At 26.3% G+C, this 16993-nt stretch overlaps 1 long non-coding RNA gene across 1 annotated transcript; it reads right to left on the bottom strand.

The window, feature by feature from the left end:
• Positions 1–1180: 1180 nt before the first annotated feature.
• LOC145836960 (uncharacterized) lies at positions 1181–13899 on the bottom strand. Its single transcript, XR_014369892.1, has 4 exons — positions 13456–13899; positions 6463–6544; positions 1773–1951; positions 1181–1575 (listed from the first exon to the last, which is right to left on the bottom strand). It is a non-coding gene; the product is annotated as an uncharacterized LOC145836960 (long non-coding RNA).
• Between the last annotated feature and the right edge of the window lie 3094 nt (positions 13900–16993).

The following is a 16993-nucleotide window of genomic DNA, read 5'->3' as shown; positions in this document are numbered from 1 at the left end:
AGACCAGGAGTCGGCAGCCTTATGTAACTTGCGGGCTTATTTTCTTAGGAAAAATTGCTCGCGGGCCGCACCATTTAGAAAAAGATCATTCAGCGCCGCATTTATTTACAAAAAATTTATAGTAATCACTATAAAAATATCATTTAAAATCTAATTATGATAAATTAGGCAATATTAGACCACTTATAAAGAGTAATAATTAGATTAAGAGCCTAATGTAAGTTTTTATTACAAAATCTTTAAATTTTGTTGATTTTAAAATGTATATTTTTGGCAAACCGATGAATTACTTCGATATAAAAATATGATAGCAGAAATTAACAAGACATTCTGTGATGTTGAACAGTTATTGTGTATATTTATAAAAGCAGATCAAACTTTGCTGGCATGTTAATTTAAAATCAATATTTATCATGAAAATCTAGTCCTTCATAAACAATATACCTATCGTAAGAATCGCCAAGAAGACTCGTATATATATATTGTGAACCAAAGAGTAGCACAATTAAATATATATTGAAACAACGACCGTATAGAAATGTAAAAATATTTTATAAATGTTTGAAGTAAACGAAAATTTTAATGACTGTAATCTGGCCAGCAAACAATATCATTTTTTTTTCTTTTTAATGTTAACTTGTAAGACTTCATGTCTAATAAAAAAGACAAATCTTAGTTCTTAAATGTTACAGACCTAGTTAATTAGTGATCAAAACTAATTAAAAATGTATGTGCCTTAATTGATAAATGCAAAAAGTGAATTAGTTACTTTTACCAATTCTTACAATATTTCAACGTTTTTATATCTAAAAAAATAAATATTATACTTTCACAGAACTTAAATTTGGTACTCTATGTTTTTACTTGCTAACTTACTTATTAATAACGAAGAAAATAAAGTAATAATTGTTCAAAACTTTAAATCTAAATTGACTTAATACTTAAAATTTATCATTAAAAGCACTTTGAATTACTTCATACAAACTCTAAACAAGTACGAAATAGTTTAATAATCAGCTAAATAATCTAAGCTATAAATTTAATTCAAAATTTGTTGATAAAACACTATTACAAAAATCATCTCCTAAATACAATTTCAACCTATTACAATTGTAGAAAATTTTGAAATGGTGAATTGTACCAAAATATATAAATCTAATAACTAATACTTTTAATTTTGAATAATTAAGGAAAATCAACATTAAAAAAAAAGAACTTTTAACCTTCAAAACTTTATGAAAATATGAAGTGCAGGTAAAAAATTCAAAACAATTTAATATAATTTTACTAAAAAGACAAAAAAAAAACCTTCTAACTTTAAATTAGCGACAACAACAAAAAAAAAAAAAGTTAGCTCGAGTAGAAAGTTTGATGTGAAAGTGCACATTTTAAAATTGTGGAAATTTTATATCCCTTGTTTACTGCAATATAGCTACTGCGTTTGAATTGTGAAAGTTTGAAAGGTCTTTTTTAAGTCCAAAGACGTTTGTAGCAACATTTGGCGCAAAACAGCAATTCTTTGTTTGATTTCAAGAATGACATCAAACTTGTGCATGTCGCTCTGCCATATTAAATCTGAGTAATAAAAAAGGTTAAAGTGGATAATACTTGAACCAGTAAAAAGTTATATGAAATTTTAAATTTGTGCAAAATATTTAAAATAATTCAAAACTTCCTACTCAAAAGACTTAAACTGCTTTGAAGTTTAAGTAACCTGTATCATTACAAAACAGTTAAAGCAAATTTCAAAAGTGAATATTTTCAAAAATTACCTATATTTTATTTGATGTAGTGTAGCTATTTCAAGTTAAATAGTGGAATTTAGATAGATCTTACTACAGTCCAGAACAATTTGCTGTAAAATTTGGCGCGAAATAGGTAAAATTTGCACGAAATAGAAACACGTCATTCGATCTCAATTTGACATTCAAGTTATTGCTCCTTTTACATCCTGTAAAAAATATTTGATAAAGTTTAAAATTAGCACGTCTAATATTATTTAATCTAAACTTTTATCTAAGAAAAGTTTGTCTCAATGCTATATTAGTCTTCTAATTTTTAACTTTCACTTTTGTTTCAAGTCATTTTGTTTATAAAACTGATGTTTTTTTCATTTGAAAGTTGTCTCTATATTCTACAATCTCTACAAAATTTAAATGTGATCAAAAATTAACAACATATTTAAAAGTTTATGCTATGGCTACTTTTAACTTTATAGATTTGTTTCAAGCCTACTCGTATATTTGTAATCATTTTGTATAAACTGTATGTGAAACTTTACATGGATAAAAGTTAGATTTTATTTATTGAGCTACTTCAAGATTAAACTTATAACTTTCACTTTTGTTTCAAGTGATTTTGTTTATAAAACTGGTGTTTTTTCATTTGAAATTTATCTCCATATTTTACAAACTCTACTAAATTTAAATGTGATCAAAAATTAACAACAGTAATTTAAAACTTACTGCCCTGCTATGGCTACTTTAAAATTTATATATATCATTTAAGCTTACTCGTATATTTGTTAACATATTTGTATAAACTGTATTTGCAATTTTAAATGGATAAAATTAGGTTTTATTTATTGAACTACTTAAAGACTTTTTTATTAGCATGATACAACAAATTAAATTAAAATTTAACTTAACTACTTTAATAATGAATAGTATTTAGTAAAAAATGTTTAACACCATAGTTGTACATAAATATTACTTAACTCTACTAAACAAATATTTTTATTTATGAATTTAATAAATGGTACAGTAAAAATGTTTAGATTTTAAGAATTTGGAAAAAAAAAAATTTTTTTTTGACAAAAACAAACACCACATGGGTACTTCTACTTAAATTAAATTCAAATTAAAACTGGTTGTTTATCTATTAAACAACAGTTACGAAATAATAATTATTTGCATTTTACACAATGCTTTTAAACTCGATTTAAGTTTTAAAGAATAAATATTAAAACTTAATTTAGAGAACAATGAGAAGTTATGAACAAAATTTATCCAATAGTAATATATACATAGATTATATTATCTTAAAAATATTTAGATATAACTTAAAATTCAAATAAGTCTCTTTTTTTTCTACGAATAGGTTTTAAAATAGAGTTTTGGTCAATTATAAGAACAATAAACTTATTTATGTCACTTAGTACATTTTTATTTTTTTATAAGAACATTAATTTTTATAATACTCTTAGCTCAAATAATCTTTTACAAATCCCAGATTTTTTTTATTTAAATCATCTTGTGGTTCATGAGTTTTAAAGTTTGTTACTATACAAAAGCTCTTGTGATAAATAAATTAAAATTAATGAAGTACTTGTTTATTCGGTAGAACTACTTATCAAGTTACAGTTTTATTTATTAAATAAATTAGGTTTTAGTTTGTTGTAGTTAAAAAAATAATAAGGATTTTTTTGACCATGACAGCAAAAACTCAAACTTTTATTTTAGTTGTTTTTAATTTAAAAGTTTAATCTTTAATAACATGAAAAGGATAAAAAGAAACATAAAACAATTAATTTTACGATACAAATACGATAAATTTACAATACAACATTAAACAAACTAGAAACTATTTGACAGAAATAAGTTGCAAGAAAAAATGTTGGAATCTGCTTGTGTAACTTAATTTACATATTTTTATATTAAGTTGAACTTACTTAATACAATTTTATATTACTGGTTGTAAAATATTTATCTATAAGTTTATAATACAAATACAATTTTCCTAAAAAGTTAGAATAGTTTGTTCGAATATGGCTTTAATTTGATACTAAAAAGAATGTTGAATACTGAATGTTTACAAAACAGTGCAACTAATATTTCAAAAGTATACATTAAATCATTTATAATTCAACAAATAAAACATAAAATAACTATAAAAAAATTGGTTTTATTTTAAAATTGATTTTTTTTAAATTATAGTTTTAGAGGAAAAAATTAAATGTAAAATTCATAAGAATAATTATTTTGTTTTACAAGATATAAAATTGAAGCACAATGATGTCTATTAAATCAAACATTATGAAAATTCTATAACTATTCCAAAAAAGACCTAAATTTATTTAAATTTTGGATAATCTAAAAAATGTTCATGCTTTATTTTTGATAAATAATAAAAGTTTTAGAAAACCTTTTTTTGCATTAAGAACATTTTAGTCCCTGGTATTATACCAGCCCTGATAATGAAAAACCCAAAACGTTCATTTTATGTGTAAAAAGAGTTAAATTGCATTTAAACGCTTAGGTTTGTCTTGCATCATGTTTCACTTTAAAATTAGGTACATATTTTCAAAAAAAAAAAAATATTATTTAGTTGATGTATGATTTTAAAATTTTTGAAAATTAAACTTGTCAGTTCTTTTAAATTATATAAAGAATCTTTCCTGAAAATTTAAGGTATCTAGCCCAGCAATCAAAAGGTATAAGATAGATAAATATCTAATATATTAGATAGATTGGTGAATTTATAAAAATCAAGAAAACTGAAGATGAAAAAATTACACATTTGTATCAAAAACTTTTAGTGAAAAGTAATATATCACAAATTTTATTATTTTTAGTTCTAAAAAAAGCTATAATTAATTTATACAAAGTTTACTAATAACTTTGATCATAGAACAGCTGTTGAAATTTGTAAAAAATGTCCTAACCCTACCCCTATGCCCTTAAAATTATTCTTTTAGTTATTTGCTCCTACTTTTTTTTTTTTTTAATTTCCCTTAAAATTTGTTTTCTTAGTCTAGTTTTTCGTCACTCAGACTGAATTTTTTCCCAATTAAGTATTATGATTTGTATTCACACTTTTAGTATGTTCCCTCTGCACTAGTAAAATATAGAAACCTGTAGAAAATCTCAGTTTTAGAAAAAACAAATGGAAGAGAGAAATTTTTTTATATGTTTACTGCTAAAAGGTGACTCTGACTTGTTTGGGAATTTTGAAAACACTCAGGCTGACTCAAACCATCTCAGAATATTTTTAAGTTTTATGAAAAATTCAGTTCAGTTTTGATAGTGTTTGTGACCTTTATCTTTTTTTCTTATAATCATGTTGTAATTAAACACTATTGTCAATATTTAGGTAAATTATATACTTAAAATAAGTTTCAAGTTTTCTAATAGTTTTAGCTCATTGTTGTAAATTGTGATTCAAACTAAGGCCACCCAAAACTAGCTTGATGTAGCTCATACTATTTTTGCTCATTAAAGCTGGGTTCTTTGCCACTAAGAGTGGCATTTAAAAACACAAGAAAACCTTTTATTTCACTTTTTTAATGTTGCATGATAATTTTCAATCAAAGATACAATTTTAATTATCAAGATTCATAATTTGTAATATAAAAATAATTTCTGTACACACTACCAGTAACAGTTTAGAAAACATTAGAATAAGCCACAAGTAGACAGAACAAATAAAAATGCCCTTTACTTATCTGTACAGCAGCTAGCAGTATTCTGTATCCTTGTGGATAATTGCACTTTTTAAAAATATTGAATTAAAAAAAAACATTTTTTTTCCCACACAGAATTTTTTAAAATTAATTGGCAACTCTGACATTAGAATTGTACAAAATAGTTTATAAAAAGTATATAGAAATAATAAAAAAATAATAATAGAAAGTCTGTATAAAAAAAAATTCATTTTTATTTCAAGATTTAGTATATTTATTTTATATAACAACTATCTACTCAACTTCAAAACCTATTGTTGAGAATGTTTCTGGAAATTTATGTCATATTAGTTTAATTTTTTGCTGAAACACATGATTTAATAAATACTAAATTCAAGTTTTGTCTTTTATACTTGTAATAAGAAAACTTCTAAAAATACTTTAATATATTTAAATATCAGTAAACAGGGTTGTACGTTCATACACTCAAGCTGCTCAAGATAACTCAGACCAGTTTAAAAAAATTAAAACTTAAGCATTTTGAACTTTTTTGAAAAACTCAAGTTTGACTTTCTGTTACAAAATTCAAGCTGGTTTTGATGTTTTTTTTTAATGTCAGGCTAATTTTTTTGACATAAAATCTTTTTTTTTTCAAAATATTGAGTTCTCTTTATAATTTTTGCTATTTATTTGGTAGTATGTTTGATTAACAGTCATATTTTTATTTTTTGGCTATATTACAATTTTTAAAAGTCACAGGCTTGTTTTTTAGTCACTTAGGCCAGCTTTTCTTGACTCAAAAAATGTCAACCATGAACAAATATAGAAGTAAAGTTATATTTTACAATACCACATACCAAAAAAAAATATTGCTCAAGCAAAAGTATTGTAAAATATCATTTTTATATTTATTCAGGGTTGCCACTCTTTGAATCAAAAAGTCTGAATGCCCAGAGTAAATATCATGAATATAGCAGAGTATAAAGTAAATTTATGAAGTCAGTACCTGGTTTAGTAAATAGCAATGTATAGTTGTATAGCAATGTATATGCTAAACTTACAGTTTGTAAAACTTTTGGTAGTAAAGTTGCAATTTAGCTGACGGAGGAGGTTTTAGACTGTATCCCTTAGCTTTCGTTTGATCTGTAAAAAGAAAAAAAAGTTTCTAGAAAGCTTATAATTTTCACTAAAAAATTGTTTAACCCAGGGTTTCCACTACCAATACCACATACCAAAGTTTCTCAATAAGTTGTTACTATTACTAATGCTATTAGTAAGTATTTTTAGGTGAAGTCATTAACTAGTTCTATTACTTTAAGTGCTGTATTTTATATATAACTTTTGGGCATAGAGGGTCCAGCTTGATTTTTACTAGTTTATCTTATTTTATAGAGTTTTATCTGAGCTATCAGACATTTTTAACCGCTTAAAAAATTCAAAGTAATTTTTGAGCTATGAGCGATCAAAGTTGGTGACCTCAATAGGTTCCTAATGGAAGGCACAAACTAAAAACGCCAAAAAAGACCATTTCACTAAAAATCTATCTCCTCCTTCATTTTTTAAGTAATCTTCGAATTTTCACAGATAGTCTATTATCAAATTAAAAAAATTGAATGCAGGATTTTCTTTAATTTTAAAAAATTGTTTTATTATTAAAAAGAATCAGTTGTTTTTTTTTATCTAAAATATATATTTTTTAATGTTCTAAAATCCAACATTCAAAGTCTTTTAAACTATAAAAGGAATGTTTCCTGAAAATTTGAGGTCTTAAGCTCAAAAAATGAAGGAAAAGAAATATTTTTAGAAAATTTTTAAATTTCCAAGAAAATTGAACCCAAAAAGTTTGCGGTCCATATATTTGTATCAGAAACTTTTTATAAAAATTACAATATCTTAAAAGTTAAATAAGATTATTCTGTACTATAAAAACTGACTTGCAGCTTGTACTTCAAGCTTTCATATAAGATGTAATGTTAATTTTAGCAAAAAAATGTCGGATTCCCCCTATACCCTTAATATTTTTTTTTACAATTCTGCTCATTTTTATTTACTATCTCCTATCTACTTAAAGTTAAACAAACTTAAGTAAAAGATAAATAAACAATGGTATTAAGAGTAAAAGACTAGTAACATATGTTCTCCTAAACTTCAATCACCAGCACTACATTTTACTCAAAGTAATTGTATAACTTAAGGCCACTGAATGAAATATGTTTTGCTTGAAAGGATTTTTTGTGTATCTAAACCACTTTATATGGCCTTGAATGAGTTTTACTTATTTAAGGGCATATTAGGGGGTCCACCTTGATTTCTACAAGTTGATCTTATTTAATAGTGTTTAATCTGAGCTATCAGGCATTTTTAATGTTTGAAAAAATTTAAAGTAATTTTTGAGATATAAGCAATCAAAGTATGTGACCTCAATAGGTTCCTAATAAAAGGGCAAACAAAAAACAAAAAAAAAATCTATTAAAAATCTATTTTCTCCTTTGTTACTTAAGCAATCTTCTTCAAACTTTCACAGAAAGTCCATTATTAAATCTAAAAAACAAAACTTTTATTAAAAAATCACTTATTTGTTTTGTATTTCATTATCTAAAAATTAATATTTTTATAATTGCATATTAAATATATTTTAAACTAAAAAATGAAAACTAAAAAATGAATATTTCCCAGCAGTTTGAGGTGATTAGCTTAAAAAATGAAGGAGAAGATAGATTTTTAGTATTTTTTTAATTTTCCAAGAAAATTGAACCCAAAAACTTGTGGACCATTTTGTTTGTATCAAAAGCTTTTTAAAAAAATTACAATATATTAAAAGTTTGTTAAGATTTTTTAATTCCTTAAAAACTGGCTTGTAATTTGTACTTAAACTAAGATAGAGGCTAGAGTTATTTTTAGTTAAAAATATAGTTGGATCTCCCCTATGCCCTTAATTTAAGTTTTCAGTTTATTGAGCTTAAAAAAGTTGAACTATTATTTCTCATAAGTGAATACAAGTTTTAATCATGTTAAAAACTTATGGTAGCAAGGGTGTTGTTTTAAGTCATTATAAGGTAGGGTGTAGCAAAAATACCTCATGAATTTGTTGTCAAATCATCCGATTTAAACGCTATAGCAATTTGTGCACAAATTGTATATTTGAAATTAAAAAAACTGCAACAGATGATGTGTAGTTGCAAACCAGGCTTTTCAAACTTTTTTTCAAAAGACCGCCTTAAAAAAACAAAAAAGCTTGATCTCCTCCAACAAGATTTCTCAAAAAAATGTTATTAAAAACGCTTAAGACCTTTTAATTAGTTCTTCACTATCAACTTCAAAATATTTAGTATAAGTTTCAAGTTATAACCTTATGGTCCCCAAGGGGGCCACTTAACCCACTTTGGGAAACCCTGTTGTAGACTGTATTGTTCTAATCCCCTATTATGTCATGTTATGTTGCTTGCTGAGGTATAAATTAAAAACTATGATTATTTATTTTTATACTTGCAGTTACACTACAATATTACAACAAAATGGTTTCATTTTTTGCAAAATTAGCAAAATTTTTCATGAACATGAATAGAACCTAAAACAAATGGTCAAACAATTTTAACCTAATCACGACTAATAACGAAGTAAGGGCTCTTAAAATGATACATAAACATATTTAAAATTACAGATCTTCAGACCAATAGTTACAGTAATTTCATAACAATGACTATCAAACCAATCAACAATTCTGAAGAAAAAGGTGAACAGGATTTAGCCAACAAGGAAGCCAACCAAGCTGAAGTTGCTGAAAAAAAGCATGATGAAGTTCACCCAGTTCAGTATGAAGCAGATGAAGTCTCCATTGACTCAGATGAGGATGAAGAATGGGAACTTGCTGTCTTAGAGGAAGAGAAGAAACTCGCTTTAGAGGAACAACATAGGCAACAAATGGCTCACTGGCAGATGTTAAGAAACTGGCACATTCAAAAGCTGCTTGAATGTGTTGTATACAATCAGCACCTCCCATACAACCTCAAATTGAAGTGGTACAACCTCTTCAACCAAAACCAAGACAGGCTATTTGCACAGGAGGTCATGATCCAGTGCAGGGCGGCAGAAGAGAGCGCCTACACGTTCAATGGCTTGGACTTAATGAGCCTAGCCATCCAAGACAAGTTACTCATTACTCATAGGCAACGTGTTGGACTTGATAATCATCAAATTTAAGTGCAAGGACACTCCCGTGCACTACATTGAGACATCCACAACTGAGTTGATTAGTGTCACCAGGGAAGGTATTCCAAAATTTGAAGAGGACAAGGAGCGGGTGATGGGCGTGTACAACCTCAGTTTGAGCGAAGACGTGCATCACTGGATATTGTTCATGCTTTGCAAGGCTACAAGGACAATTTACATCATTGACTCCTTGGCCAGTGAAAACAGAGAGCGCCAGTTAACCCTTGGTAATAATCTGCTTCAGTGGTTTACTGAGATCAACCACAAAAAACAAGAAGATGACAAAGGAAAGGGTCCAGAAAATAAGCCAATCATTTACGCTGGAAAAAAGTCCAGAGATGTGCACTCTTGCGACCCTGAACCAACCGGTTGGAACTTTGAGGATTTTGATTGGTCAATTGAGTGCATTGAGCACGACCTGCAGAAGGATGGGACCAGCTGCGGGTTGTTCTGCATTGAGTTTGCGCTTCAGCTGGTGGAAGAACACCCTGACATTCCTGACAAGCTGAACATTGATCCAGACATGATGAGCATCAGGAAGAAGCACTTTGCCACCCTCCTGCAAAGCGTAGATGAAAGAATATATAAACTTCAATAGATGTTTCTCCAACTGCAATTTGACCTGTGACTGTTTTACTCAGCTTTATTGTATTTCTACAATGTATGAGATGAGTTAAAACAGTTTTTATTTTTTTGGCAATTTCAAGATTTAAATTACTAGACAATTCTTGGCAGTGTTGATTTATTGTTCTAAAAGTTTTTTTTTAAATGTTTGTATTTTACCCTATATTGTTTTAAACAGTGCTATTTGTTAGGCTGTGAAATAATAAGGATTTAAAAAAGTATAAACGTTATTTTTTCACTGCTAAATGTATATAATACTTGTAAAGCTCATATATTATTTGGAAAATTGGAAAATTTTAGTTAAAAATGGTTTGTATATTTTATTTTGAATTGTACATGTAACATTTTTATATGAAGTGCAATTCTTAAAAGGCGTGACAATTTGTCTACTTGTTATTTTCATTGCTTTTCTATAAATAAAATAGAGATCATTTATAATTTTTTAAAATCTACTTTAAAAAGCTTTGTGCATAAATTTTTACTAGTAGGGCTTCTAATGTAAATTTTATGTTACTAAACAGTATTAAGGCCATAGTGGATAGGCCATGTTTTTTACAAGTTGATCCTATATTATTGGGTTATTACTAAACTTAAAGTTGCTTTTTACCATTCTTTAAAAATTCAAATTAGTTTTTTGAGATATGACCAGTCAAAGTTGGGCCGCATAATAGGCTCCTTATGAGGAGGGAAAACTAAAACAGCAAAAAATGACTATTTTGTTTAAATTCTATCTCATACATTTTTCAAGCAATCTTCTTTTAACTTATATATTCTCACCTTTATACAATAACAAAAAAAACTTTAAACAACTTATTTTAATTTTTAATTTACTAAAACTAATAACGTATGTTTTTTATAATAATATAAGGAACCTTCTAAAAAACATGAAGAAGATTGCTTAAAAAATGAAGGAGGAGATAGATTTTTAGTGTTGTTTTAATTTTCTAAGAAAATTGACTCCAAAAAATTTGCGGTCCATACATTTGTATCATAAACTTTTTACAAAAATAAAATATCTAAAATTTAACAGATATCTTTGAATTCTATAAAAAATTGCTTGTAGTTTGTACTTGAAGATTTTAAATAAAAGACAAAGATTTTTTTATTTGTTGAAACACCCCCCTATGGCCACAATTTAGTTTGATTATAAGTTTAAAATAGACTTTTTTAACATTATGTATTTAGCTTTTAAACGTAATAAACCAACCAAGACATATAAATGGCAATATTTTTTTAAACATTTAAAGAAACTATTTATTTAAACTTCAATTGTAAAATAATTTTTTAAAATAAAATCAAAAACTAAAAAAGGGTGTTTCCCCCCCCTATGCCCATAAATTTATGTATGAAAAAGCATTCAAGGTAAACTTATAAAAAACTAGTAGGATATATTGTAACTCGGCTATAAAAATAGCACTTTTTGGTTTTCTGTTTTATATTCATTCTCTGAGGCAAAAAAAAAAGCTTGAGTTAAATTAAACTGTTAGGAGTTTGTGATTTTTATTTTTATGTAAGACTCAAAAGCTAAAAAAGAACTGTTAATTAAGCTTGAATACTTAAAATTATATCATTAACAAAAAAGTTAATTACATAAAAAGAAATACCTTATTCTCATAAAAATTTAGTTTTAAAATAATAAAAACTAGCCTGATAGTTAGTAAAAAACAAAACTAATTTGCTTAAGTTTTACAATAAATTTAAAGAAATCAGAGTCATATTAAACATTTTCAATAAGTTAGCGTGAGTTTTTCTGCAATTTTCAGATAGTCTTGGTAGTCTGAGTGTGTGACAATTGTGTCAATAAACAAATTTTGAGACAATAACCATGAATCTTTTACAATAGCTTTATTTAACAGAAGCAATTCAACAGAAGCATATTTAATATTTTACTAACTGAGTCACTTAGTGTATAAATTAATTATGACCCTCCTAATAGGCTAAGATTATGAACTAAACATATTAAATACAGTATAATATTTTTAAGACCACGGAAGGTTCCAAGAATTTATGTAACAAAACTTAGGATTAGTATTAAAGCTAAATTATAAAAAAAAAATATAGTCCTTAAATTATTTTTAAGTAGAGTTATATAAAAGTTGTTATATTCATATAAAGATGAACAGCATTACTATTACTTTGTTTTCAAAAGCAAAGTATATGAAATTTCTTTTTAGTGTATGGGCAACATACAGACTGCGGGCTATATCTAATAGAATATATAAAAATAGTATATAAGATAATTTGATACACAGAATAATAATATAGAGCAGGGTTTTTTCAAAGTGGGCCAAGTGGCCCCTTTTGGGGCCATGATAGATACTCAGGTGGCCACAAGCATCAAAGGGGTAAGAGTGGGGCATGAGCAGTAAAGGAGCCACAGGGGGCATTAGGCCATAATTTAAAACTTACACTGGATATTCTCGATTTGCAGATGAAAAGCAAAAAAAAGGTCTTAGGTGATTTTTACAGTAATATTTGAGTAATAAAATCTTTTTAATGGGGCCATGGATTTTTTATTTCTTTGAAGAAGGCCATTTGTAAAAAAGTTTGGGAAACTCTGATATAGAGTAAAACATTTTTAATTTAAATCAAAAAAAGTTTATTTTTTGAAATATCTAGAAAACTAATATTCATTAATTTTTTCTAAAGAATAATCAGAAATTTGAGGTCAAACTGTTCATATTAAAAGCCTTATTTATTCAATTTATGTCTTCAATAACGTTCTCCAAACCACTAGCTACATATTTTAGTTTTTTAATAGTAATTAATAACTTAGATCATAAAAACACAAAAATATACCAACAAATGATAATTTTTTTTTAACTTTTAGACAATTACTTCAATATTATTTCAAGGAAATATAACCATATATAAGTAATAAAAACAATTAGGATAATTTTTATAAATAGCATTTGGTCTAACAAAAAGTGTAAATTCTCTTTTAACAAAGAGGAGGTCCTAAAATTTCAAGTACTTAAACTAGTAAAATTAAATACTATCAGTTACCTAAAACTTTAAACATGTATAGAAATAGAAAATGAATAAAAACAGCCATTACTACTAAAAGTATCAAGTTGAAATCATAAATGCCTAATTTGCATTAAGTATATGTATCACTAACTTCTTTTATTGATAATTTATAGTTGACCGAACTATAATATATAAAAGTTTAAAAATTTAGTTTTAAAAATACTTATCGTTTAATTTTCACGAAAACTAACTCATTTATAATTTTCCATATTTTTTGCCTACTGAAATTTTGGTTGCAATTCTCAAAAAATGTAGAATATTTCAGCTTCTAGCTTCACTCCAACTATTTTCACACTAGTTGCATATGATTCATAGCCTATGGTAGATGACTCTAGAAAAAAAATTATTAATCTATTGACAAACATTGTCTGTAATTGTAAACTTGTATAAATTATTTTGAACTAAGTTTTATTTTAATTAAGTGCTTAATTCAGACAGTGACTAAGTTTCACTTATGAAAGAAGAATAAAATGGGATTCTATTTATTCATGAGCAAATAGATGTCATAACTGTCATAACTTGGATCATGTACAAACTAGAAACTGAGACAAAAGTCTACCTACTAAGCACATATATTAATAACAAATTTTAACAGTACTCTTTCGTTATAAAAATAAACCCATGCTTCTGTGAGTTAACAAGATAACACACTCCAACAAAGCTATGAAAGTAGAAAAAAATTGCTATTATCAATAAAAGCACATATATAAATTTTATAAGTGCAGTAATTTTGGGTTATCCTTAGTTTTATATTTACACTTAAAAATTCAATTTAAAAGAATTTTTAGCTTTGTTTTCAAAATAAAAACACTTGAACTATAACGCTAATGAACATATACTACTGAATTTCATTTTATCTGGAAACTTAGGTGTCTCTTAAACTGTTAATAATAGTGTCACTTCAGTAAGGGAATAGAGAGATTTCTTCTTGATTTTTACAAGTCAATCTTATTTTGTAGAGTTTATTCTTAGCTATCATACGTTTTGAACCACTTATCAAAATTCAAAGTAATTTTTGAGATATAAGCAATCAAAGGTAGTGACCTCACTAGGTTGCTAATAGAAGGCACTAATTAAAAGCGCGTAAAAAGATTTTTCTCCTTTTTTTAATGAATCTTCTTCAAATTTTCATAGTAATTCCATTACTAATATTTTACTTGATTTAGTGCAGCAATTTTTTTAACTTCGAAAAATAAAAATTTTCTGAAAAAAACCATCTATTTTTTTGATTTTTCTATCTAAAACCTAACACTATAAGTCTTTCAAATTATAAAAGCAATGTTTGCTGAAAATTTGTGGTCAAAAAATTTAAGAGATAGAATTTTAGTGATTTTTTTAACTTCCAAGAAAATTGAACCTGAAAAATTTGTGGTAGTTTGTATTGGAATCTTTTTACAAGAACATCATTATTTCAAAATATAACTAAAAATTTTATATCTATAAAAACTGACTTTAGTTTAAGCTTTCATATAAGAGCCAATGTTAAGGGCATATGGGGGATAATTCACTTTTTTCAGAATTTGATCTTATTTTATATATTTTTGCTAGGCTACAAGATGCTTTTAACAGATTTAAAAATTCAAAATAACTTTTGAGATATAGCTGGTCAAAGTCGGAGGCAACAAAAGATTTTTTATGGGAGTCACAAACTAAAACAGCAAAAATAGACTAAATCACTAAAAATTTATCTTCATCTTTGTTTTTTGAGATAACTGCCTCAAAATCTCAGGAAGTGTTCTTTGATATATTAAGAAGATTCCGTTAAAAAGAATTTTATAAAAGTTGAAAATTTTATATAAAAATAAACAAAAAAAGCAAAGAACATTTCCTAAAAATTTAAGGTAGTTATCTCAAAAAACGTAAGTTATAGATTTATAGTGATTTTTAACTATTTGTTGTTTTAGTTTGCGCCTCCTATAAAGAACCTACTGTTGCCTCCGACTTTGACTGGCAATATCTCAAAAAAATTTTAAGCTACATCATGTAGCTCAGTAAAAAATATATAAAACAAGATAAAATTGTGAAAAAAGTATTTTTACCCCCCCCCCCCCTATGCCCTTTATTTTTATTTAAAAATGTTGTTTTGTTAGGTCTATGTTCAGCTTTTAAAGATAATTTTAAGTTAGTGTTGTTCTCAACTTAAATTTTAGCTTTTTTAACTAATAATTTTTTTCTGTTTATTTTGATCATATTTACATCAGAATAATAAAGACAATACTTATGAAGGACAGTGCCATTCTAACCATGAAAAATGATGTAAATGAATGTCATTTCAACTATTATAAGAATTATTGTTGAATATGTTTCTATAGTTAGCTGCATATTTGTGTTTTATATTCATACTTGTATTACTTGTACTAAATTTAAGTTATTAGTGTTTTTATGTTGATTATGACATCATAAACGGATTTTTCTTTTGAAAGTTTCTAAGTATTTATAGGAAGAGTAAGTCATGTTGAGATGATGTACAAGAATACAAAAACAAATTACTAAAAAAATATAATGTAATTTCTAGGTTTGGTACACAAGATAAAACAATATGAATATAAACCCGCAAATATACTGCTAACTATAAAAATGTCATTAGCAGGGCAAAGCAAAAATTTCATTTTGAAAATAAAGCTTAAAATTTCCTGTAATCTTGATCAGTCTGTGCATATAAAACTAAAGACCTAATTTTATTTCCACAAGAAGTACATAAAAGTAAGGTTTTTACAAAAATGCAACAAGCTCAGGTTTTTTTTTATTTATTTTGTATTTAATTTCAAGTTCTATATTTTGAGGTTAAATGGTTACCATTTGTATAGGACAAACCACAAAAAAAAAAAAATTAAAATATTTTGTTCTAGACCTTGTCCACTAAGAACCTTCTTGTTAATTGTGGCACACCACATATACCTCTAAACCTCTTGTCCAGGAAACATTTGTCAAGACTGGTTATTCTTAAAATTTACTTTTTTATTTATTTAATAAAAAGTATCTTATAAAATTAAATAAGATTTTAAATAAGAGCCAGTTTTTAAATAAAATGTTGGACACCACAAAAGCCTAAAATTGTTTTGTTTCTTAATAATGCTATTTTTGTGTTTTAAGTAGGTAATTTTTACAATTTATTTTAGAGTGGCTGGTTTAGAATTTTATTTTATAGAAAATTGTGATGTTTGATTTTGTAGTTTTCACCAAAATGAGTGTTTGCCATATGTGATAAAATTTTTTCTTTCTAAAATAATAAGTATTTTGCATATGGTTCTCATGATGGTTTGATATTTCAACAGGGTTGCCACTCTTCGAGTCAAAAAATCTTCCCTGTGTGACCAGAAACTTTCCTGAGTAACCTTAAACTTCCCTGAGTTTTCCTGAGTCTTTTTTTAATTCTTAAAAAAATATTTATCAATAAACATATTGAAAAAGTAGCCGCAAGGCTAAAAAATTCCTAAATAAGCACTTAAAATAAATAAAATTAACTTTTTTGAACAAAATATTGAAACTCGATTAACTAAATCTTATTCTACAATCTAGATCTAAAGAAAAATTTCCCTGAGACTATTTAAAATTTCCCTAAAATTTTTAGAAAAAACCAAAACTGAGTTTCCCAGAGTTAATAAAAAAGAATCAAAATTCCCTGAGTTTCCCTGAGATTTTCTGTAACTTTAAAATTCCCTGAGTTTCCCTGAATTCCCTGAGTGTGTGGCAACTCTGTTTCAATTAGTTGGACCACAATATTCAGGG

Source organism: Thalia democratica, chromosome 5 (assembly GCF_965202585.1).
Source record: "Thalia democratica chromosome 5, ktThaDemo2.hap1.1, whole genome shotgun sequence".
NCBI lineage: Eukaryota > Metazoa > Chordata > Thaliacea > Salpida > Salpidae > Thalia > Thalia democratica.
Note: the sequence above shows the minus strand (reverse complement) of the source record. Positions and strands in the feature narration are given on the sequence as shown.